The sequence below is a fragment of the Stigmatopora argus genome, chromosome 1, assembly GCF_051989625.1.
Source record: "Stigmatopora argus isolate UIUO_Sarg chromosome 1, RoL_Sarg_1.0, whole genome shotgun sequence".
NCBI lineage: Eukaryota > Metazoa > Chordata > Actinopteri > Syngnathiformes > Syngnathidae > Stigmatopora > Stigmatopora argus.
This window is the reverse complement of record NC_135387.1, coordinates 4,593,036-4,617,051: the sequence shown is the minus strand read 5'-3', so window position 1 is coordinate 4,617,051 and position 24,016 is coordinate 4,593,036. Positions and strand designations below refer to the sequence as shown.

Genomic DNA, 24,016 nt, shown 5'->3' with positions numbered 1-24,016 from the left:
TTAAAAGTACTTTCACAGCTGTTATTGCTGCTGATCTTGCTGATTTGATCCAGTACTTTATGAAAAAATGATTTACTAAATGAGAAAGTCTCACGCTAGAATCATTATGAACTAGGAGATCACAGTTTGAATGGTTAAATCACTAGCTAAATATCATTTTATCAATCTGTATTTTTAAAAAGTAGTTTTAAACTTATTCATTCATTTTCCATACCACAGGGTGCTATAGCCTATCCCATGCGACTTCTGGCACCAGGCGGGGGACACTCTGCATTGGTGTCCAGCCAATAGCAGGTGTTTTAAATTAAAAGGATTAATAGGCTATGATTAAAAAAAGTTTATCCCAAACATTCATTCATATTCTGTACCGCCTATCCTCACAAGGGTTGTGGGACGTGGCGAAACCTATCATCATCCAACCACAGGCATAAGGTGGGGGACACTTTGAATGGTTGCCAGCCAATTGCAGTATATCAAACATTCACCAAAAAATAGTATACCAACATTTTATTTAAAACCCATTTAACAGAAATTGCCTATGTATCTTCAAAATGTCCAACAGCTAACTGGCGAAACACTCCAATGCTAAAGAATGACTGTCTGTGTAAAAATAGATCCACATACAGTGGTACCTTGAGATATGGGCTTAATGCGTTCCGGGACTGAGCTCGTACGTCGATTTACTCGTATCTCAAATCAACGTTTCCCATGGAAATTAACTAAAAACTAATTAATTCATTCCAACACTGAAAAAAACACCCAAAAACAGGATATTGGAATGGAAAATCATTTTTATTTGTTCTAATTCACCATCTATTAACAGAGTAACACATTTTATTTAAGTGGTAACTAGTGGTGGAGGGGAGAGAGAGGGACAGAGAGAGAGAGAGAGAGAAAGACACTTTTTGCACGGCAACGCACTCGTAACATAACATGTAAACTAATTTAAATGAACTTGGATTATGATACAGACACACTCAAAAATATGTTTAATCTAACCTTACACTAAACTTAATTCCAATTTTGTTTTAAAGAAGGTAAAAAAAACTTTCTTCTCCCGGGTTGGCTCTTTTTTCCCGGCCTCCACCCTGACTTTCAGCTGGTTTTTAAAAGGAACCTATCGAGTGCTGTTTGCTTTTGTCTTCCCTTCAAAATATTCCGAAAATGATGCACAAAATGTCCTCACAGTAGGATAACGCACGACCACTCGCCAACCTGCCTAGAGAGTAGAACTCCCTCTCGTATTGGCGAGGAAACACCATTCTGCACTGAATAACGGGGGGAAAAAACACTGAAAAAATTTAATGTTCCGCCTAGTGCTCGTAGAGACGAGGGAGTTGCGGGGAGAAAGAAAGTGCCCATGATGTTCTTATGGGCAGCCTATCGCGTATGCTGTATGCCTGTATATCAAAATTTGTCTCGTATGTCAAGATAAATATTTGGTCAAAATTTTACTCATATCTCAAATTGCTCGTACGTCTGGGCACTCGTTTGTTGGGGCACTCGTATGTCAAGGTATTACTGTACCGTATTTTCTCGCATATTGACCACCTCCGCGTCTAAGCTGTACCGTTAAAACTGCCTGAAGATCATTGAATTTGACAATTTCTCTCGTATAAGACGCCACCTGATTCACAATTTTCACCTCCATATTCATGGTTTTAATAGGGAGAACAAACGTGTAACTTTGAACGGAAAATCTTAAGAAAAATCATTGCACGTGATATTTCTGAGATACTGTATGAATCGAAAGGATCATCTGCTGTATTGCACGCTCTGAAAGGGTGTTGCCTGCAGGTGGACAAATTCAAAAATGAAGTCATGTGAGCAGTACAAACAGGAAATGTTCCATAGCGGTCACATTTTTTCCAAGTCTCTAGGTCCAATAATAGCATGAGATTAGCATTACGCAAGTATCGAGACTGATATTTTAATGATCGACCGCAAGACCGTCGATCAGCCTTAACAACTATTGGGATGTGCTTACATGGTAAACACTACGAACACATGTATCAAGGCTATTCGCGTCTGGCCAGTCAGAGCACGTTTATCTACAGTAAGATGGCGGCGCCCTGAGCGAGAAATGGCAGGGACAAGTAAGTGAGTTTTTTCACATTTTATGGAAGATACGAGGTTTACTCGCCTGAGTTCGGTGCGGGCAGGCGCGGGCTCGATTCCCGCTGGTGGCGGTATGACTGGGAGTGTGGATAATCGTTTCTCTCTCAGTGTGCCCTACTACTGACTGGCGGCCAGTCTAGGGTTTTGGGTGTGCGGATGATCGTTTGTCTCTCTGTGTGCCCTACCACTGACTGGCGGCCAGTCTAGGGTGTAGTCTGCCTTTTGCAGGAACCCCCGCAACCCTTTCGAGCATGGCGGTATGAAAGATGAATGCATTAATGAATGACCATATCGGCCGCATTGTCTTGCGTTATTGCGTTTCGTCTTTGTCACCTTGCAGTTTCGAGCATCCCAAGTCTAATTTGTGTGTAAGCCGTACCCTGGATTCAGTCATCTTTTTATAGTTACAAATATGGCGTATATGCGAGAAAATATGGTATGTATAATTATCATGATTCCAAGGAGATGTTTTATTTATTTGAACTGAATGTTTACAATGTCTGCCCACCATAATAGATTTCCTTTCATACCACAGCAGGCTTTACATGTTGCATACTACATCCTTTACCACTTTGCGGCTTCAACATTCGCAGCTTCAGTCTATGGCATTATTTTATATTTAGTATTCAAATCAAAAATGTTCATAAAAATGTCAAAATCCATTCTGAATTTTAGAAGCTGAAGACAGGGGACTGTCACTAAAATCAGAAGAATAATGGTATCCACAGGCGGACGCCATCACCCTCATCCGAAAATAGAACGCTCTGTGCGGACAGGACTTCTGGGAGCTTCGGGTTAGCAGAGCTGAGGGTGCATTTTCCCCGAAATGATTCTAAGTGCGAGCTCCAGGACGACCTTAAGGCGATCGCCATCTCCCTTATCCAAAAATAGTGCTCTGGGCGGACTGAACGGCCGGGAGCATGACTTGAAAAAAGGTTGCGATAAACTGCACACTAAATCAACATCCTTTCATCTTCAATTCACCTTAATCAGACTGCACAGGTCTCTCATAGTCATTTTTGTTTAAATTAAGATTAAGCAGATAAGAGCTATTCTCAGAGGTTAGTACATTATTTACACATTTATTATAAAGTCATACCTCTACTTACGGTTGCCTCTAGGTATGACATTTTCAGGTTAAAATTTTTTTTAAATAGAAATGAGTGACTCAAGTTACGAAAAAGATCCAAGTTAATAAATCCCCCCCAAAAGTAAATGTATTTCATTATCCGTGATTTTATTTTGATTCTCATTTCATCACTCTCATTCTATCTCATATAATGACAATAAAAGCATTCAATTAAATTCAATTGGCTGTCTCATAGCAACCACTATCCATGTTTCAAGATTCTCTCTTATATACCTGTCCACCTCGGCTAAATCCTCCCCTTATCAATTTCCCTTATTAAGCGATGAGAAAACAGTACAAATGCAACGTAGCACATATTTGAAATTTTCAAATGATTTATTCATTTAAGACATTAATGAATAATTTCCTTATAATTTTCTCTCATTTTTGTGTGTTTCCTCACATCTTTCATACAAAATTGGGACACTGACCAATTTTAAAGGGTATTGTTGGTTGTGGGTTTTCTCCGGGTACTCCGGTTTCGTCCCACATTCCAAAAACATGCATGGTAGGCTGATTGGACACTCTAAATTGCCCCCAGGTGTGAGTGAGTGTGCATGGTTGTCCAACCATTCCATCATGGGATAAGATGGAAGAGCTGTCCGGGCTTACAAGGCCGGAAGCGGAGTCCTGCTCTGCTGCTGTTGTCTTCAGCTCCAGACTACTGAGGAACTGTGCAGATAAGCTTGGAAGAGTGACTCTGCATATTCTCTACCTTGGTCACGACAAGACTTCCTGTGTGTGGTTCTAGTTTTTGTCCAACTTTACAACGTCTTTTTGAGTCTGTATCCGTTTTAGCTACCACAACCAAGATGGCGCCGTTCAAGTGGCAGCTGGCGGCGGTAGCTCCGTCCACTCTTGCTCGTTTTGTGTTTTTGCTGCTTTTCTGTCTTAATGATATGATTTGGTGATTATTAATGATCCCATTTACTTTGATTTGCTTTGTGCTTTTGCTTTGTTGTTGTGTCTAATCACCCTCTGCTACTGTCTCAATGAAATTTCCCGAATACGTGATGAATAAAGTTATCCAATCCAATCCAATCCAATACCCTCATTTCCCTGATAGATGACGCACTAGCCTAGTAAAAGTATGTAAATGTGTGTGGGAGCTACTTGAGAATACTGACACATTTCTGAACATTTAACCTTTACTGTGGACATCCTGACACACATGAACAAGCTGAATGTGAAGCTACAAGAGAAAAACAGTTTGTGCATGAAATGCAAGCAAACCTTCCACCTTCAAAACCAAGCTGGTTTTATTTTTCAAGCAAATATCAGACAAGTCATTTGCTCATTTCCCTACACTGGTTGCGTTAAAAGAGGCCCCCGCATGTGAAAAAAATACAGGAAATCTTTGGATGACCTGCATGAGCAATTCTGCCGTCGGTTTTGTGATTTTGGAAAAATTGACAGCTGGTGTCATGTCCTTTCTCCCAAGACCCGGAAACGGTTCCACAGGAGTTGCAGTTGGAACTGATTGATCTCCAATGTGACAAGTTCAACTCCCTGAAAGTCTCAGAATTTTTGGGTTCATTAAGTGCAGCCAAATTTCCAAACATCCAGAAGATGGCACGGAGGAATCTGGTGTTATTTGGCTCTACATATGTGTAAACAGACCTTTAGTCTGATGAAAACCAAGAAAGCACCCCATAAATCCCAGATGAGGTATGAGTATGTTCATACTTTAGTCCTTTTTTTCTGTTTATGTTTCATATGTACTGTAAACGGATGCAGTTTTTTTATATGTATCGTATCTCGTGCTGACCCGGCCTGCCTGTCAAATTTTTAAAGTCAATGTGGCCCCCGGGCCGAAAAGTTTGCCCAACCCTGCGTTTGGCCATCTATACTGGACCTCTGTGTGGTGGTCTGCGGCGGAGCCCAAGTCGTTGTTTTAACCAGCCCCTACTAACCATAACCTCCAGCAGGCACTGCAGAGTGGGGCCTCCGTCAGCCGCTCTCCCGACATGGAATTCCAACCGCTGACGCTGATGGCCGGGGACTCTTTTTCTTTTTGTTCAGAGACATAGTGGCATGAGCCTTCCCAAATCGTGGAGGAGAACGACGATCATGCCGTGACATTTTCCTGGAGACGGCGGCGTGCGCCGCGGCAAGGATAAAGGAGTGGGACGGTTATCGACACCCAAGCTCCAGAGCCGGGACTACATTCACCAGTGCCCTTTGCTGGGGAAAACCCACACAAGCCCAGAGAAAACATGCAAACTCCACACAGCAGGACCGACCTGGGATCGAAACCCTAGAACTGTGTGGCCGACTCGCTAATATATAATTGTGTAGCAACTAATATCTACACGTTTTGATATTGTATGGACGTGAAAACACACTTATGTATGGTAGAAATAATAGGGGTGATCCTATTTAATGTTTTTTTTTGTTTATTGCAGCCATGTCTGGTCTACATAATCCGCGATATTTGAGGGAATACTGTATTCATTTCTTAGCAATGATCAAGGTGGCCTAAGAGGAGGTGGATGCTATGTGAATTTTCTCCACCTGGTAACCTCGACAGGATATCTAAAAATAATAGAAGCTCGGCATCTACTGTCAGAGCTCAGAGGAAAGAAGTCTGCGAAGCCACAAGAGTGGTGCCACATTGTGTGATGGTAATGTTCGCAGGTGGGTTCATGATGGATGGAACAGTGCATAGTGGATATTTGCCGGACCTATTTGTTCTCACCTTCTCTCCCTGGTGCCTGTCAGATTCAGTTGCTGATAAGCTTTGGGATGTCAGCAGTGCTGGACAGACCCACTAGATGCAATCACGCTATGCAATCATTGTCATTGGTGGAAGGAGGCCTAGTTCTTATGAAATGTTAAATGTTGCATGTCCTTGCTTTATTATGTCTGACTTGGGTTCTGCACACTTGTGACATAAGGACAATGTCTGTGTGTCAGAAAATGTATGTAGTGCTCTCACACTATTTACAGTCACAAATGTGGTGAATATTTAATACAAATAATGTATTTTTGGACTACAAGTCACACTTTTATTCATAGTTTGGAGATGGACAACCATTCATGCTCACACTCACTACCTAGGGGTAATTTAGAGTGTCCAATTTCGCTTTGATATATTACTGCAATAGTTGTCATTTTCGAACAAGAAATAAAATGAAAAAAAATCAAAGCGGAATTTTGTTTTATTTCATAATCACAATTGTTTCCTTTCTGTGTTCCGAAAGGGAGGAGGTGTTTGCACGTAGACAAATTAAAAAAGGAAGTAACGTAAGCACAAGCAGGAAATATGCCCATAGCGCTATACGTAGTTTTCACCAAGTCTCTGGGTGCAATAATAGCATACACATTACGCAGATATCAAGGTTTATATATTAACGATCAAGCGCAAGAGCTTTGATCAGCCTTAACTATTGTGATGTGCTGTCATGGTAAACGCTATGGTCAGAGCACATACCGTAATTACTCGAATATAACGCGCACTCGAAAATAACACGCAGGTAATTTTGGGCCAAAAAAATCTGGAAAAACGCAGTACTCGAATATAGTGCGCACCTAAAATTTCCCGCTGACGAAAATCAGAAATCTTACCTTTTTTTCTTCGTTTCACGATTGTTTTGTTCAAAACCGGATAGAGAAATCTTCAGGTACGAGCGTGTCGAGTGTCGTCCAGTTGGTGGAGTTATGCGTTTGAATTTTAGGGCAATAGATGATACACAGAGTGGACAAACATATCATGTAGACATGTTATGTTGCAATACCTTTTAGACTTCCTTGAACATTGACTACATTTCAATTGACAATACTACCATGTTTTAATTCAAATATCTATTGTCATTCTCAAACAAGAAAAGGAACATACAAATTGAATAAATAAATGATTTGAAGATATGCACAATGGAAAAGACTATCACATGTAACAAGGGAATGTACTGCCCCCCGCTGGACATATTTCTAAATACAAGTACGTACTACACTACAATGTAGTATTCTACTTTCCAGCTTATTAATGCAGGATTGTGATGTTTGTGAGGCTTGACGATCTTTAATATGCGTGTATTTTGAATTCAAAGTTGGAAATTGCACAATGTCCGTGCGTCAAAGTGAGTTTGACAATGCTTTTTTCGATCGAAAATTTGTAATTTATTTTAGTTATTGATTATAACACGCACCCCCAACTATTGGAATTAATTATATAGCAAAAATATGCGTGTTATATTCGAGTAATTACGGTACCTACGGTAAGACGGAGGCGCCCCGAGTGAGCAACAGCAGACACAAGTAAGTATACTCATGTCTGGCCAGTCTGAGCACGTTTAACTATAGTAAGATGGCCGTGCCCCGAGCGAGCAATGACGGGAAAGTTTTCCGTTTTATGCAAGACACTTTTTTGTCATGAATTTCATTCATAGACGTCAAAATAAATTTTGTTTGGAGTCTTATCTGTATCTTTTCTCTATTTTGAAAAAACTGACCACATGGCCACCATTTTTGTCGTGACGTCATCGTGTCACGGCGCTGTGTTTTTATGCGCATATAAGCCGTACCCTCGATTAGATCATCATTTTTTGTCCGACAAAAGTGACTTATATGCGAGTAAATACGGTATATCTGCCTTTTAGGAGAAATGTCTTTTTGCAACGACTTTGTTGCAAAGTGCCTTCCGTCTGCATAGTAGGTTGTATTTTTCTTCAAATGTTTTTCTGTTTTACAACTTCACCTTCTCACAGGGAAAAACATGTGCTTAAAATTCACTGGGTGTGTTGACATGTGACACAGTTAGTTCAGTTATTAAAAGAAACGTTATGAAATTAAACAAATTAATTCTGCTCTTTTGCTGGCTGACAGCTTTTCTATCTGTCGCTTTAGCTTAGGGTGCAGCAAAGGAAGAGGTTAGAGGAGTTGTGGTAGAGAGACAAAGCTGACGAGTCAGGTGTCAACTGTCAGACCTAACTGTGATGCTCCACACTAAGCCCGGGGGATACCAGTAGTGTAAAAACACTTGCAGATGGCGACGAGACAAGAAAGGATGAGAGAAGTAACGACACATAAACAAAAGAAATAAGAATGTATGCAGGCTTGTGATAAAAGAAATCAGGAAAGAAGGTAGACTAAAGGAGTTTGTAGTGCTGGTATTGCAAATTGCAAATAACTGCGGCTGATGTGCTGCCACTTCAATTACGCGCACTGCACTTTCACAGGTCTGAAGCTAATGTGTCGCTGTCGGTCTCATTTAGGCTTGCACTGCTCTTTGCCACAAACGTATGTCCTTCTTCTCCAACTCCCACACCTTCTATTTCAGTAATCCTTTAAAAGGTCAAGCTTTTGGAAGTAAATATGGTGTGCAACTTAATTGTCTGGAATTTAATCTGTTTTGTTGATAATATTTCACCTTTAACCAAAACATCTTGCAATCTCGTTTTTAGGTGTGGACTCAATGTATTTATGCATGGACCCTGGGCGTGGTCAACATTCGTGTTTAGCCTGTTGTCAAGGCTAAACGAGTGTCCTGCATGCCAATCAGTTGATATGTCGTTTTGTGACAAAGCAACTATTTGGCCTCACACTTCTTGTCAAATAAGGTGATCTTTGGGAGGAGTCAAATCAGACTTGTTGCATTAGGAATATGATAGCTGAAGTCTCAAACATACGTGTGTTTGGAAAAACTTTTTCTAGCATTTACATGGCTTTTTTCTTACACCTGTTTCAAATGCTTGACTGAACATCACTTCCTCTTGAGCTTTAAAATGAATCAACAAATCTGGTCCGTCCACTAAAGCCAATTTTCCTGATGACTCCCTCCCAAAAGAATGGGTCATTCAAAGACAACTGAAATTGGAATAGAAAATGGTTATAAGTGACGAGTGGTCCATCTGGTGCCAAAACAAATTGACAATAAAAATGCATTCAAGAGTAATATAACTGGTTTACACAGCATAATAAGGTTCCGATAGTTTTAAGCAATATATGACTAATAGACCATATTGTAGGATCTGTTAGTACAAGTAAAACAAAACTTCCAATTGAGCAGACGATTGGTGATATTTTGGGAATTATACTATCTGAGCACAAATACTTTGATCTTATTTTTCTTTTCCTTGATTTAAAATAAAAATTAAAGTGTGGGGGGGGGGTTGAAATACTAGACTATCCTTTCAATTGTACTATTTTGACTATGCTAAATTACCCGCATTTTTACGGAAAGTCAGATTCAGAAACTACATTGTCATTGTTTTGTGAGGCAATACTGAGCAATCCCATTTTGACAAAGGTGAAACCAAAAAAAATTGTCACAGGCAAAACCTGAATTTAAATGGAACTATTCTGATTGGAATGTCATATACGACAATGATTAAAATACAAAAGCATACTGGCATCAAAGCACAGTTGAGACGTGGAGCCAACAAATGGTGTCAATATAAAAACAAAGGGACCTGCTGTTCATTATAGGAATAACACCCAAGCAGATTTTATATAATGTCCTAACACTCGATATTGGCTTCAGTCCAGTAGCCTTTGCCATGATGGGCTACAGGGGTTAGAGGTAAGGAGAGCTAATGGTGTGCACTGGGGGTTTGAATGATTATTATTCATTTGGGCCATGTTTTGAAAAATTTATCTCGAGGATGAGGGGCAGCTATGGTTCCATAATGAAGCAAAAGACAAAGTTGGAAAGACTTTGAACAGTTAAAAACGAGTCTGCCAAATAAAGGCACCTCTAACTTCCTTTAAATTGTAATATTTCTGTATGCAAATGCTTTAAACAACCAATATTAAGCCAAACCACGCTTTGTTAATCATTGGGCCTTGCGAGCATCGTGATGGGATATGAGCAACATTAACGGCAATTGAAACTTAGTACACCATGTAGAAGATAGTAGGGTGCCATCAGTGAGTGCAGCACATGCACTTAAGTAGCCACAAGAATCTGTCATGGAATTGAGTGCTAAGTCGAGGTAAAGCAAGGCAGAAAGAAAACTAAAACGCAGACGCCAGATCCAATCAGTCTGCAGAGGTTAGATAACACTTATTCTTTCATTATCCCACACGCTTTTCCTTTCTCTGTGGGCCAAGTCCTAAGTTGGCAAACAGACTTGATGCATACAAACGTTGTATACTAATAAGCACTAGAAACAGCTTTTTTGAACATGTTGGAAAAGAGTAACAGGATCCTTAGTGATTATTGTATATTAGCGCTATACAGTGATTCTAGACTCTAGATACGAGCTTAATGCGTTCCGGGACTGAGCTCTTATGTTGATTTTCTCGTAACTCAAACGAACGTTTCCCATAGGAATGAACTAAAAACAAATCAATTTGTTCCAAGCATCTGAAAAAACACCAAAGACAGGATATTGGATTGGAAAAACAGTTTTATTTGTTCTAATTCACCATCTATTAACTATTAAGTAACAAATATCTAGTGGTTTAAAACTACTAAAATGTGTTCAATATTATTAAAATTAGACGGATTTCACGGAGGGGAGAGAGACGGACAGAGAAAGAGGGGGGGGGGGGCTTTTTGCACGGCAACGCGCTCGTAACATAACATAAACAAATTTAAATAAACTTGGATTATGATGCAGACACACTCAAAAAATAAGTTTAATCTAACCTTACACTAAACTTAATTCTAATTGTGTGTTCAATTTTGATACCTTTCTTCTCCCGGCCGGGTTGGCTCTATTTGCCCCACCTCCCCCTGACTTTCAGATGCAACCTAGATGATTTCTTATTCCCTTCAAAATATTCCTAAATTTATGCACACAAATGTCCTCACAATACGATAACGCACGACCAGAAGTAGTATATTCACCATTCGCAATGACCAACGGGAAAAAAACACTGAAAAAATGCAACGCTCTGCCCAGTGCTCGCAGAGACATTACACGAGGGAGTTGCGATCAGAGAGACATTACACGGGGGAGTTGTGGGGAGAGAGACAGTGCCCATGATGTTCTTATGAGCAGCCTCTCGTGTCCGCTGTCTGCTCGTATATCAAAATTTGTCTTGTATCTCAAGATAAATATTTGCTCAAAATTTTACTCGTATTTCAAATTGCTCATATGTCGGGGCACTCGTATGTCGGGGCACTCGTATGTCGAGGTACCACTGTACATTATTAGGTTTCATATGGTTCCCTATGGAACTGCCCTTGTTTCATAAATTTCACCATGCACACAGAAACATACAAAACACCATACAGAAATTTTTAGCCGAGATCTGAAACCATAACTTATTGATTTTGATGAAGACAAGCTTACAATGAGTTGTTTCTCTTTTTTACAAGAGTTTGTTTTTCTGTTCTTCTTTTTTTTTTTTTTTTTTGGTCTATCTACAGATTTGGATTGGATTGGATAACTTTATTCATCCTGTATTCGGGAAATTTCATTGTGACAGTAGCAAGAGGGTGAGAATGCAGATACTCGAAAGGCATAGTTACACATAGTTACAAGTTAGACGATACACTCGCTAAGGCCGCAGAACACACACCTTTTGTGAAGACTAATCTATAATCCTTATGAAGCGTGATTTATGGATGAATGTGTGTGTGTGTGTGTGTTAGGATTCTTTTGCTACATTTGTCCAAATCGTTCATCGTAGAGAGTTGAAATTTTTATGGTGGCCAGAAACGGCTGCCGGGTCCTAATAGACGAGTGATTGAATTTCTTCACCTTCTCTAAGTGTGTAAACTCAATTTTTTATTTATTTGTTAAAGCTGAAAGCAGAGTTGATATATGAATCATTGTTTTTACATGATGTGCCTAAATGCACTGCGTGGCTAACTGGTTGATTTGACGTCATTTTCAAACGTCATTTTCGGAAGAATTTCCGCCGGCGAGTTTCCAGGTGCACACACCCACCCACCCACACATCCATCCATAAATCACGCTTTATAAGGATTATAGAAAAGATGAAGCGTGATTTATGGATGGGTGGATGTTTTATCTTAACATCCACACGCTACGTTTGTCCAAACCGTGCATCGTAGAGAGTTGAATTTTTTTATGGTCGCCAGAAACAGCTGTCGGATGAAAGAATTTATTTACCTTCTCTAAGTGTGTAAACTCAAGCTTTGAGCATTTTCAAGGTTTATCGATGAGTATGCCTGACCAGAAATATGTTAACGTGCTGCTCTCTTGTGGTAGTTTTAAGCATTACACTCTGCAGATTTGAAAAATCCATACCTTCTTCAGTGCACACTGCAGTGCTTAGCTTAGTCATTTCTGCATGAAGTTAGTTGCATGAACTACGCAACAGTAGTTGCTGAAGAAACAAGTCCATGTCAGAAAGCCATCAAATTTAACTGAACTGCACCTATTCTCTCAAGAGGAGTGCTCAAAGATTCAACCAGAAGCTTGCCTGAAGCTTGTGGATGGCTACCAAAAGCACCTAATTGAAGTGAAAAAGTTACCAAATATTAGCGCTGCTGTATGTATATTTTTGACCCAGCAGATTTGATCACTTTTTTTCTGTTCACCCATAATAAAGTCATAAAAGAACCAAACTTCATGAATGTTTTTGTGACAAAGAAGTATCTGTTCCAATCACTCTATCAGAGAGAAAAATCTGAGTTGTAGAAATAACTGGAAACTCAAGAGAGCCATGCCATCATGTTCTTCCCAAGTGTATGTAAACTTTCGCCGGATCTGTATGTGTGTGTGTGTGTGTGTGTGAGTGCGTGCGTGCGTGTGCACACACATACACACATACAGACGCTCCCCTACTTACGAACGAGTTAGGTTCCGAGCGATTGTTCATAAGTTGAATTTGTTTGTAAGTTGATTCAGTGCTATATTTTGTATTATAATTTATGTTTAAGGCCTATATAAGTATATTGAAGGTTTATATAAGTGCATTTGTATGTTTAAGGCTTGTATAAGTAACACGCATTGGTTTGTACTGAAAAAAACATTTAATAAAATGGAGAGAATATGTACAGTACTGTATAGAGAGAGAGAGAGATTTATGTATTAGAAACTGGCCGAAAGAAGCGATTTAACGACGATTGCACAGTTTTCTTCTTTTTTTTCATCATAAATGATGCGGTAGCACTGTATGGCATCATTCAATTGATTTGCAAACTTTGTGCAACGTTCAATATTTGGGTCCTGCTGCTCGATCTTTCTGTTTATAAATGGTACTGACGGTCGAACGATTCAAGTTGTATATGTGCAACGCTCACCACTCTCACGCGCATCAAGCTTCGTTATTATTGCCACTCGTTTCAAATGAAATGTCTTGCCTCTTCCTTGCAACTCCCTCAATAGAAGGCTTTCGCTTTTTACCAACCATATTCAATAATGGATGCACGAGATATTTAATGATACAAATGAAAAAGGTTCTTTGCGCACTGGAGATACGTTCACGCACTTCCGCATTGCAACGAATTGGACAGAAGAAGGTAGATGCTGGGTGAGCTGAGCCCTCACAGCGCCAGGCGTCGGTATTAGCGGCGGAAAGAAGCACTACTCGGAAAAAAATACAAAATCGAACTTATGAACATTTTTCGACATAAACGCAATTTGCAGACATGTTCGTATGTACCGTTGTTCGTAAGTCGTATCTCCGTAAGTAGGGGAGCGTCTGTAAATACATACATATATATATATATATATATATATATATATATATATATATATATATATATATATATATATATATATATATATATATATATATATGTATATATATATATATATATATATATATATATATATATATATAATCGGGAGGTTGTCGGGAGTCCCGGAGTTTGGGTTACTAGACATATTCATCTGTGGACCGGTTCGGCGTCCACCACAAACTGATTTGGACAAAGAACCATGCTATTTTTACTATAAACTCTGGAAATTCTGGAGAAGTTAGCAGCTCTGATATTAGTGTGCGTTGAATGATATAAGAAACTTTGACATCCAATTTATACTAACGACACTAGAGTGAACACTTAAGAAACTGTCAAATTTTGGTAACAGTAAAAGGGCATCTGTTGAAAGCCAGCTGTGTTTCTGTAATTGCATTGACATTTTGAAACATTTTGACATTTTCTTTGCTAATCCACTAAAAGCAAAGTTTTAAAAAAGTGTAAAAAATACAATATAAAAACAATACTGGGAAACCATTGTTATGCTTAAAAGTGTCCTTTTTTCTGTTTTTTTAATACGCATTCAATCATCTCTCTCAAAGGGCCCGCTTTCCTTGTGGAGTTAAACAGCAGGGGGTACTTGGCAGGAATCATGCAGAAGTCCTCCTCCCTTCATATTTCATTAGCGCTTCCTGTTTGCACTCGCTCTCTTTATAGACTCCCTCGGGGATGTGCACCAAAGACAAAAAAAGGATTGTGTGGGAGAGAAAAGGTTTGAAACAACAGCACACACAGACATCACATCTTCATCTGTGGACCGGTTCGGCGTCCACCACAAACTGATTTGGACAAAGAACCATGCCATTTTTACTGTTGTTTATGTGAAAGAAAACAGTGGATTGACAGTTTGTTCTTAATTGCTCTTTAATAGTAATAATTTCCATATATAGAACATACATAAGGGGCTTGATGTTGTAGGGGTTCACTCGCCTGAGTTCGGCGCGGGCTCAATGGCGGTATGAATATGAGTGTGTATGGTCGTCTGTTTCTTCGTTTGACCTACAGCTGACTGGCGACTGATCTAGGGTGTAGTGTGACCTTCGCTAAAGTCATCTGGGATAGGCCCCGCAACCCTTACGAGGATGTGCGGTACGGAAGCTGAATGAATGAATGAATTAGTACATACACAGACGTACATCCCTGATTAATTGTAGAAAGATAGCCAAAGAGTAAACAATTAAATATATTTTCCTATTTAACCCTTTATCGTTCACTCAATTGCTGGGTAGTGAAAACGTAGGGGGCGTCTAGTGCTGTTAGTGATATTCAAAGATAAGCATTCACAACCTTATAAAGCACTTCTGAAAACCCTGATGTACGGTTTTAAGAAACTAAAAAAGCAGACAGAGCTAGAAGACAAATCTAGTGTAATAAGGGAAGGTGGCATCAGAGTGCTGAGAGTAATCTGTGAATGGATTGGCGGCCTAAGGTCAGCACCACTCTTTAAAGAGAATGGGCTTTCATGATGGTCATCTTTTTATTTACTACCTTTGCACTTAACAAGAGGCATGTCTTTAAGAAGACCGCCAAACTTCTTGTCCAACCGTATTTTATTTTTGATGTGAACACTCACAAAGAATAGTAAATGGTTACTTGTGACAATGAGAAACACATAAATCAGTATGGCGTTATGTAAAAACAAGTAAAAACATTTCGCATGGCCTCTTTTTTAAAGGACTGAAGTGGGTTCAAGCCAAAAGCAGCCTGCATAGTAATTAGGGAGAAAACTAATATTTGGAGTTCATTAATATTGTTGATCTGGAGTAATGCTGAGGGTAGCAGCAGGAACTTTTTAGCAGAATATGCTTTTGTTGGCGAGTCGATGTAAAATATCATCTGACCCTTATGTAACACTGTGGGCAACTGAAGATAATATATTTTCTAATTTGTTCATAAAGACAATTTAGCGTCATTTGTCTGATTGGTTGGATAATTGAATATTTTCCTTACATTCTTAACATTTATCTACTCAAGCCTCGGAAAGTCAAGCGGTTTGCTTCATTTTAAACTTTTTAGCATTCATTAGTAATATTTTGCAGGGGGGCCGGTAGCTGAGTGGTTGGTTGCTCCTCCTGTGTGGAGTTTGCATGCTCTCCCCAAGGCCAGTGTGGGTTTTGTCTGGCTACTCCGGTTTCCTCCCAGATTCAAAAAACATACATGCTAAGCTTGAATGGTTATCCATCTCATCATGCCCTGTGATAGGGTGGCTACCGATTCAGGGCGTCTCTGCCTCGTGCCCGAAAATCAGCTGGGATAGGCTCCAGCACCCCATGTGACCCTTGTGAGAATAAGGGGTTCAGAAAATGAATGAATGAATAGTAATATATTCAGCGGCCCGGCGGCTAAGTGGTCGCGCGTCGGCCTCACAGTGGAGGACCTCGGTTCAAATCCAGGTTGGTCCACCAGTGTGTAGTTTGCATGTTCTCCTGCGTGGGTTTTCTCCGGGTACTCCGGTTTCCTCCCACATCCCAGACATGCATGGTAGGCTGATTGTATATTCTAAATTGACCCTAGCTATGAATGTGGGCGTGAATTGGTGTCCCCCGCCTCTGGCCTGAAGTCAGTACCAAAAGTTCATTTCAATACTTTGTTATGTACCCTTTGTTGGCAATAACTGTAACTCTTCACAAGCTTTTCACACACTGTTGCTGGTATTTTGGCCCATTCCTCCATGCAGATTTCCTCTAGAGAAGTGATGTTTTGGGGCTGTCGTTGGGCAACACGGACTTTCAACTCCCTCCACAGATTTTCCATGGGGTTGAGATCTGGAGAGTGGCTAGGTCACTCCAGGACATTGAAATGCTTCTTCCGAAGCCACTCCTTTGTTGCCCTGGCTGTGTGTTTGGGATCGTTGTCATGCTGAAAGACCCAGCCACGTCTCATCTTCAATGTATTTGCTGATGGAAGGAGATTTTCCCTCAAAATATCTCGATACATGGCCCCATTCATTCTTTCCTTTAGACAGATCAGTCATCCTGGTCCATTTCCAGAAAAAAAGAGCCCCAAAGCATGTTTCCACCCCATGCTTCACAGTGGGCACGGTGTTCTTCGTAATGCAATTCAGTATTCTTTGTCATCCACACACGAGAACCTGTTTCTACCAAAAAGTTCTACTTTGGTTTCATCTGACCTTAAGACATTCTCCCAGTCCTCTTCTGGATCATCCAAATGCTCTCTAGCGGACCGCAGATGGGCCTGGATGAGTACTGGCTTCAGCAGGGGGCCTCGTCTGGCAGTGATGGATTTGAGTCCCTGCCAGCGCATTGTGTTACTGATAGTAGCCTTTGTTACTGTGCTCCCAGCTCTCTGTAGGTCATTCACTAGGTCCCCCCTTGTGGTTCTGGGATTTTTGCTCACCGTTCTTGTAATCATTTTGACGCCAGGGGGTGAGATCTTGCATGGAGCCCCAGATCGAGGGAGATTATCAGTGGTCTTTAATGTCTTCAATTTTCTAATAATTGCCCCCACACTTTCTATACACCCAGCATTTTACCTATAGCAGATTCAGTCTTCCCAGCCTGGTGCAGGTGCACAATTTTGTCTGTGGTCTCCTTCGACAGCTCTTTGGTATTGGCCATAGTGGAGCTTGGAGTGTGGGAGACTGAGGTTGTGGACAGGTGTATTTTATACCGTTAGACCTCGTTAGAAGAAGTTAGACCACAAATCTTGCTTGTTTGTGGGGGACCAAATACTTATTTTCCACTCTAATTTGGAAATAAATTCTTTAAAAATCAAATAATATTATTTTCTCTTTGTTTTCCACATTCTGTCTCTCATGGTTGAGCTTTACCCATTACGGGCCTCTCTAATCTTTTCAAGTAGGATAACTTGCACAATTGGTGGTTGACTAAATACTTATTTGCCCCACTGTATATGGTTGGGGGGAAAAGTACTTATTTTGCCGATGACTCCACAAAGTCACAGATTAATTGCTAAGCATTGAACCAAAACATATTACATGTAGTTCTAATTTCCTTTATCTTGGAATGACGTTTTCTATGGTGACTGGTCTTTAAAATGCAGAATTTCCTCTCAAGTGGCAGGCGGAAAGCCACAGATCAGGTGCCACTGTGCATGAAAAATGTCCTGGGGTAACTGGAGGAAGGCCAGAAGGGTATGTAGGGTGTCACTTCCATTTACTCCAACCTCCCACACACGGTTCATAATATTACAGTGAATCTGCTGAGTGGAGCAGAATGGGAAGGAAGAGCAATATGAAAGTGGATTTGAACTACGGCTGACAGGCAAATATGTGAGGCAATAATGGCAAATATCTAATAAGTAGTGCATCATTCAGGCTTTCCGAAGACAAGAGAATTAAAAATATTGATGCAATTATAGTTTGCATTATTCAAAGTCAAAAACGTGCAGATTAATTTTGTGCATGAACACAAAGGGTGACAGTGATGACTCAGCACAAGGACAACTCACAACCTAATCATTGAATTAAAACATACCATATTTAAAGCCTTACATTCACATGTTATCGTTTGGTCATTCTTGAAGCTGTTTTTCCTCATTGTCGGTCATTCATATCAATCATGCGGACATTGGCTGTTGTCCTCAATAACTGTTATTTCAGCTCATTTACCTCACTGGCCCACATTAAAAATGACAAACCCATATCTCTGGCCACCACAAAGGGTCTTATGTATCACCCTGTCGGCAAAGATATCCAGAGAACCGCAGCTTCCACAATGAGCCTATCCTTTGTGCTGAAGTGTCAGAATCCATTAGTGCTGGCTCAGTCTTGAGCATGTGTGGTTACCCAGCGAGGCTGCAGATTGAAACATGACTTCACTTCTCGTGAGCGGAATCAGCATCTGTGTCTCACTCATGTATCCAATAACTGAACCTATAAGGATAATGGCAATAAAAAGCCTGCATAGACCTAATTTTAGAATTAGACATTCTCAGGATTTGATTATTCCTTTTTAAGTATACCATTATATATAAATGGTAAAAATTAAAAATCTTTGTAGCAAAATAAAAGCTAAATTCATAAATTGAATTCATATGAACATAAGGTTTTATCTATTTCTATTTAATATTTACTGTAATTTGTAAATGTGTGAAAATTATCAAGGGAGATAGACTGTCAGATTTGAACACCAGCAAAACATTGCTCAAACTAGGAAGAGGAGATGAAAAGCACTAATAAAGGACAATAGCAACAACTATCGAGGCTCACTTGGCCATGATCGATATATATATTTTTTTTTAAATCCTACCACTCAGAGCAATTGACGTGTTTGATACCTCGGTATGTGGATGCGAGCAAAATTTGGTTTCCACATTTCATTCAAATTTTACAACATAAATAGTTATTTACAATTTTCAACTGCCAAGAGACAAGAGAGAAAGAAAAGAAGGAAGAGAGGGCCACAATCTACGTATATGAGAATCAAAGAGAAGCTCAGTTGTAGGAAAATCATTTGAAAGTTAAAAAAGGAGGAAAACATGTTAAACACAGACAAGAAATAAATCCTCCATCTGAATGGTACTTTCTCATGCTGCATACACCTATTGTAAATAAAGCTCAGTGTAAACCAAACAGATAACTGTTCTCTTCACTTAGCTGATGTAAATCTACGGGCTACTTTGTAGAAGAAATGTCATCTCTCTTCTCCTTTCGCAGTCGCCGGGAGTTGGTTGCGCTCGGGAGGTGATGCGATGTATCCATCACGGCAGAATGCCAGCAAGTCTGAAACTATCACTTGGTTGGGCTCTTGCCTGAGAAAAGTGCACTTTGTGGAGAAGCACCTTCAATTTCGTCATACGCAGCAGGGTATGATGACAATTAGGCTTTTGTCTAGTCAATGATGATGACAAGCCTAAGTCTGATTTTATTTTTTTTATTTTATTTTAATGCTGATAAGCGCTTGTTTTTATTTTTTTCCAGCAAAAGCATGCCAGATATTTGCAACAATCGTCACTGCTTTGTGAGAGCTACTACAGTAAACCAGCGAGCACTGGTAGCATCATATGAAGTACATACTAAAACAAATTGATGCACTCTAAGTCAATCTTTGTTTCAGACAAAAAGTGAAATGTTGAATATATAAATAAAGTTAGTCTCCATTGCTCTTCGATACTATTTTCAATACTTTCAACAAATATACATCAAGAAGAGGTGTACCTAGAATTTTAAAGAAAAAGAAAAAAATTCTCTTGGGGGGTGCAACAGAAAATAATTGAGAATTGTTGTATGAGTGGGAAGTAACGAGACAGGAACCAAATAAAAAGTATATTCCAAAAACATGCATGGTAGGCTGATTGGACACTCTAAATTGCCCCCAGGTATGGTTGTGAGTGTGCATGGTTGTCAATCTCCTTGTGCCCTGCGATTGGCTGGCCACCAATTCAGGGTGTCCCCCGCCTCTGGCCTGAAGACAGCTGGGATAGGCTCCAGCACCCCCCCCCGCGACCCTAATGAGGATAAAGCTCTTCAGAAAATGAGATGAGATGAGGTGTCATTCCTGGGGGCATACAGAAGTACAGTACAAAAGGTTGTTCTAAGAAGTTGACGAGTGTCTCAAATCTATTGAATTAGAACAGTAAAAAAGTTGTCATTGTATTATTCAGCCATTTTTTTAATTCCTAAAAGTAATGCTTCCTTAAAGAGGAAAGGGTAGCAATCACTGTAATAATAATTTCCGTATATTACACTTCTGTAGTTGGCTTAGCAAGAAAGCATATCGTCCCCCCGTTTACTATTAGGTGGGAAAACTGAGGTTGAGTGACAGATGTAAAAACACTTGCATATTCCAGCTCTGACATCAGACGTGTCTAACCAATTTTCATAACGAGGCAGATACAATGAAGTCAACAATTCTTTATGCAATTTCTTAAAAGAGTCCAAATCTGTACCATTGGCCAAATGTATACTGTCTATCGCATAACCAGTCTATCCGTAGCATGGAGGGTGCTGTTGACAAAGACGATAAGTGAGCTCGTCAGCCACCATGAATTACACATGAGCTGGTGTTTTACCACAGTCCTCTTACTTACCCGCTTTGTCTGTATTAAATATTCACACCAACATCTTTACAGCCATAGTTGATTACACATCACACCAACAAAGGCTTTCTTCCACAATTTGCCTGTGTCAACTACAATTAGTAAGTACAGAATGTGTTATAGACAATAGGTTGTGATCTCATTTTCATCATTCAAAACTGGAATTTGCATAACAGGATGGTGCAATTATTCATGAGTAAAAAATTGAACCACTCCATAATAAAATGGAAGCTTTGTTCTTGTTTTCTTACATATTTTTTTGAAACCTGTTAGAAATCAGCCACTGTATGTGGTACGTGGTCTATTAATTTTTGCCATTTTCTTAATAAATAAATAGACCCCATAGTTTACCAGTTGCTACTTGGTATCTGATTGGCTCGATGTATTTGGATTCAGTCTTCCAGGCTTTTAACAATACAATATGTAATGTATCAATTTATTTTATCTTTCAAATGTTATCTTATGCCACCTAATACTGCCACTTTTGTATTTCCTTTGTATATGGCAGTTATAAAAGTTTTCCCTTTTCTTTCTGGGTAAATATTCTCTAGTATCATGGCAATGAATAAGGATATTTTACACAATTTGCTAAGCTACAATCAGTTTATCTCAGATAGATAAATATCAACCATGAATTTGAATAATTTTCTTTAATGGAAATATTCTAGAGATGTCCCCAATATAATCACATGATTGGAAATCAGACAAGATCACAACATTGTCAGCGGATGACAATTGGGTGAAAAAGATCAGTTTTAAAAAATACATTATTTTTTATTTTTAAAAGTGGATTTAAGCAGTTTGACTTTACTTGCATTCTCTAAAATTGATTTATTTATCTGCTATGCTACTGCCATTAGTGGTTTTAAATTGTTTTATACATATATTTGATTATTTATGTTGGACATAATAACAAAACATAATTTCTTTGCAAACCTATATTTTGCTATAATCAATTACATTTCCAAGAAGTAATTAATAGTAAAATGTCAGTCAACTGTTATATTCTGTTGCCTACAGTGACAAGTGTCTTTTCAGCAGCTGATTAAGCCAATGAGGTGTGGCGGGATCAACACATCTGCAGCTGATTGATGCATATTTAAGGTATTTAAGGACACCTGCCACGGCTGGGGGATTGTCGGAGTATTGCTTACCGCCCTGTTTGTCCAACACCTCGCTGTGACTTCCCCGAGAGTTTGACGTTTGTAGTTTGTGTTTTCGTACTTTGAAAATCTTAGTTTATTCGCCAACTCAGTCGTGCTGTTATGTTATCTCCTTTTGATACTCGTGTTTTTTGGTGTGCTCTTTTGTTTAATAAATTCTATTTTTTTTTTTGTAAATATCGACTCCTTAATTGTTGTGGATCAATCTTTAATCGGCTTGCCGATTCATATCATCAACCATATAATTGACTTTTACAACCCTATTGTAACTTGTTGCAACTTTTGGAAGAAATTTTGAAGTCAATCTATTTTTCCTTTATTTTTTTCTTCAGTTTAAACAATTTTTCCATCATTTGAATTTGAATAGAACTCATGTATTTGACATTTCCTTATCATTGCATTTAGTTTTTATTCACAATTTGTATAGCGACCCAACATCTCCGGGATCTGGTTATCACAAGGTCGTAAATACTTTATACACGACAAAGCACATGACTGATGCTCTAATGAAGGGAGCCAAGGCATCTAAACAAGAGTTGTGGTCAGTGGCCCAGTAAGTTGTAAGGTGGCTCGGTAGTGTAAATGCTCCAGCCTACAAAGATTGGGTGAGTATCCAGCTTGTCACTTTTTGCTGTAGATCCACGGTGGATGCAATGCAATTTCTTCCAATTGACCTCACTGCCACTGGCGCAATCACTCTCTACCGGCGACACAACCGCCCTGGAATACGGAGCAGTCTCTGCTGAAAAGAGGTGGGGATTGAACTAACCACGAAGCGGAAATGAGATGAATTAGAGAGCGAGGGGGAAGGAGGCACGAGGAGGTGAAAGAGTGAATTTATTCGGTGGTGTAGTGGCACTGACAAAGCACAACCATTTAGAGATCAGCTCAAGAGGAAATTACGAGCATTACAGCCAGCCCTGGTTGTATCCGCATTTTTTCTGTCTGGCTTTCAGTTGTTCCTCTTTGACTGCTGGCAATAATGGAATGAAAATGTAGCACTGTAAAGACACGGTAATACACACACATTCGAATTTCCAATCCAAGCAAGAAACTTGTAGTTGGTTGAAACGAGCATTACCACAATTATGAGGTTCTGACCATAAACAAATATCGATAAGTAATGGTGCAATAACACAAACATGAGGGAATTGCCCAAAGGCCAGGAATTAGAATTATGAGTGCAATAGCCCAGCCAAGGGCTAAAAGGTTTTATAACAGAAAGGATTTCCTATAAAAGTGAAGTTGGAGCCCACTAAGAGCTGCACTCTGGTGTAATAGGATTAGTAGAAGTCGAGAGCACGGCCATTTTAACTCTTTATGTTACAGAAATCGCTGAGAAGCATCTCTTTCACAGCCAATAAAGCTCTGCTGAAAGTGCAAGAAATTTCCTGAACATACTCCTCCTTCTGACTCACAAACACATGCACGCACGCAAAGGAAGAGACATCTTATGCTATCTTGGTCTGCCCGATGTTGACCACATTCTGGGAAAGAGGACGTCTGTCAGACGTGAAAGGAATAGTTCAAATGAGAAAGACGGTGTGTGACGTATTGAGTGAAATTAATAACCATCTCCCTTGAGGGTTCAATCTCAGGTCGGACCTCACTGTGTGGAGCTTGCATGTTCTCCTGGGGATTGCATGGGTTTTCTCTGGGTACTCTGGATTCCTCATCAAACATCCCAAAAATATGCAGAGTAGGCTGGTTGAACACTCTAAATTGATCCCATGTATTAGAATGTGCATGAATGGTTGTATGTCTCCTTGTGCTCTGCGATTGGCCGGCCACCGATTTAGGGTGTCCCTGCCTGGTCCCCGGAGTTGGCTGCGATAGGCGGAAGTAAAGCCCATCCCCCACACCCAAGCTACATCCTTGTGAGGATAAGCAGTTCAGAAATTGAATGAATGAAAGTCAAAGGTAAACAGATTGAAAATCAATTATTCACCTATTGCACATATTTTA

The 24,016-nt window shown here is 39.7% G+C and overlaps 2 protein-coding genes across 3 annotated transcripts in view; one reads left to right on the top strand and one right to left on the bottom strand.

Annotated features, from left to right (window-relative positions):
- The window catches only part of LOC144079136 (cadherin-like protein 26), a 233,655-nt gene extending 228,192 nt beyond the window's left edge, over positions 1 to 5,463 (top strand). Inside the window, exon 20 of the transcript XR_013301463.1 lies at positions 5,452 to 5,463. The gene's annotated coding sequence lies outside the window, so the exon portion shown is untranslated. The remainder of the gene's footprint in view (positions 1 to 5,451) is intronic.
- LOC144079002 (cadherin-4-like) overlaps positions 1 to 24,016 on the bottom strand; it is a 248,095-nt gene that overhangs the window by 172,842 nt on the left and 51,237 nt on the right. The gene's annotated exons all lie outside the window — the stretch shown is intronic.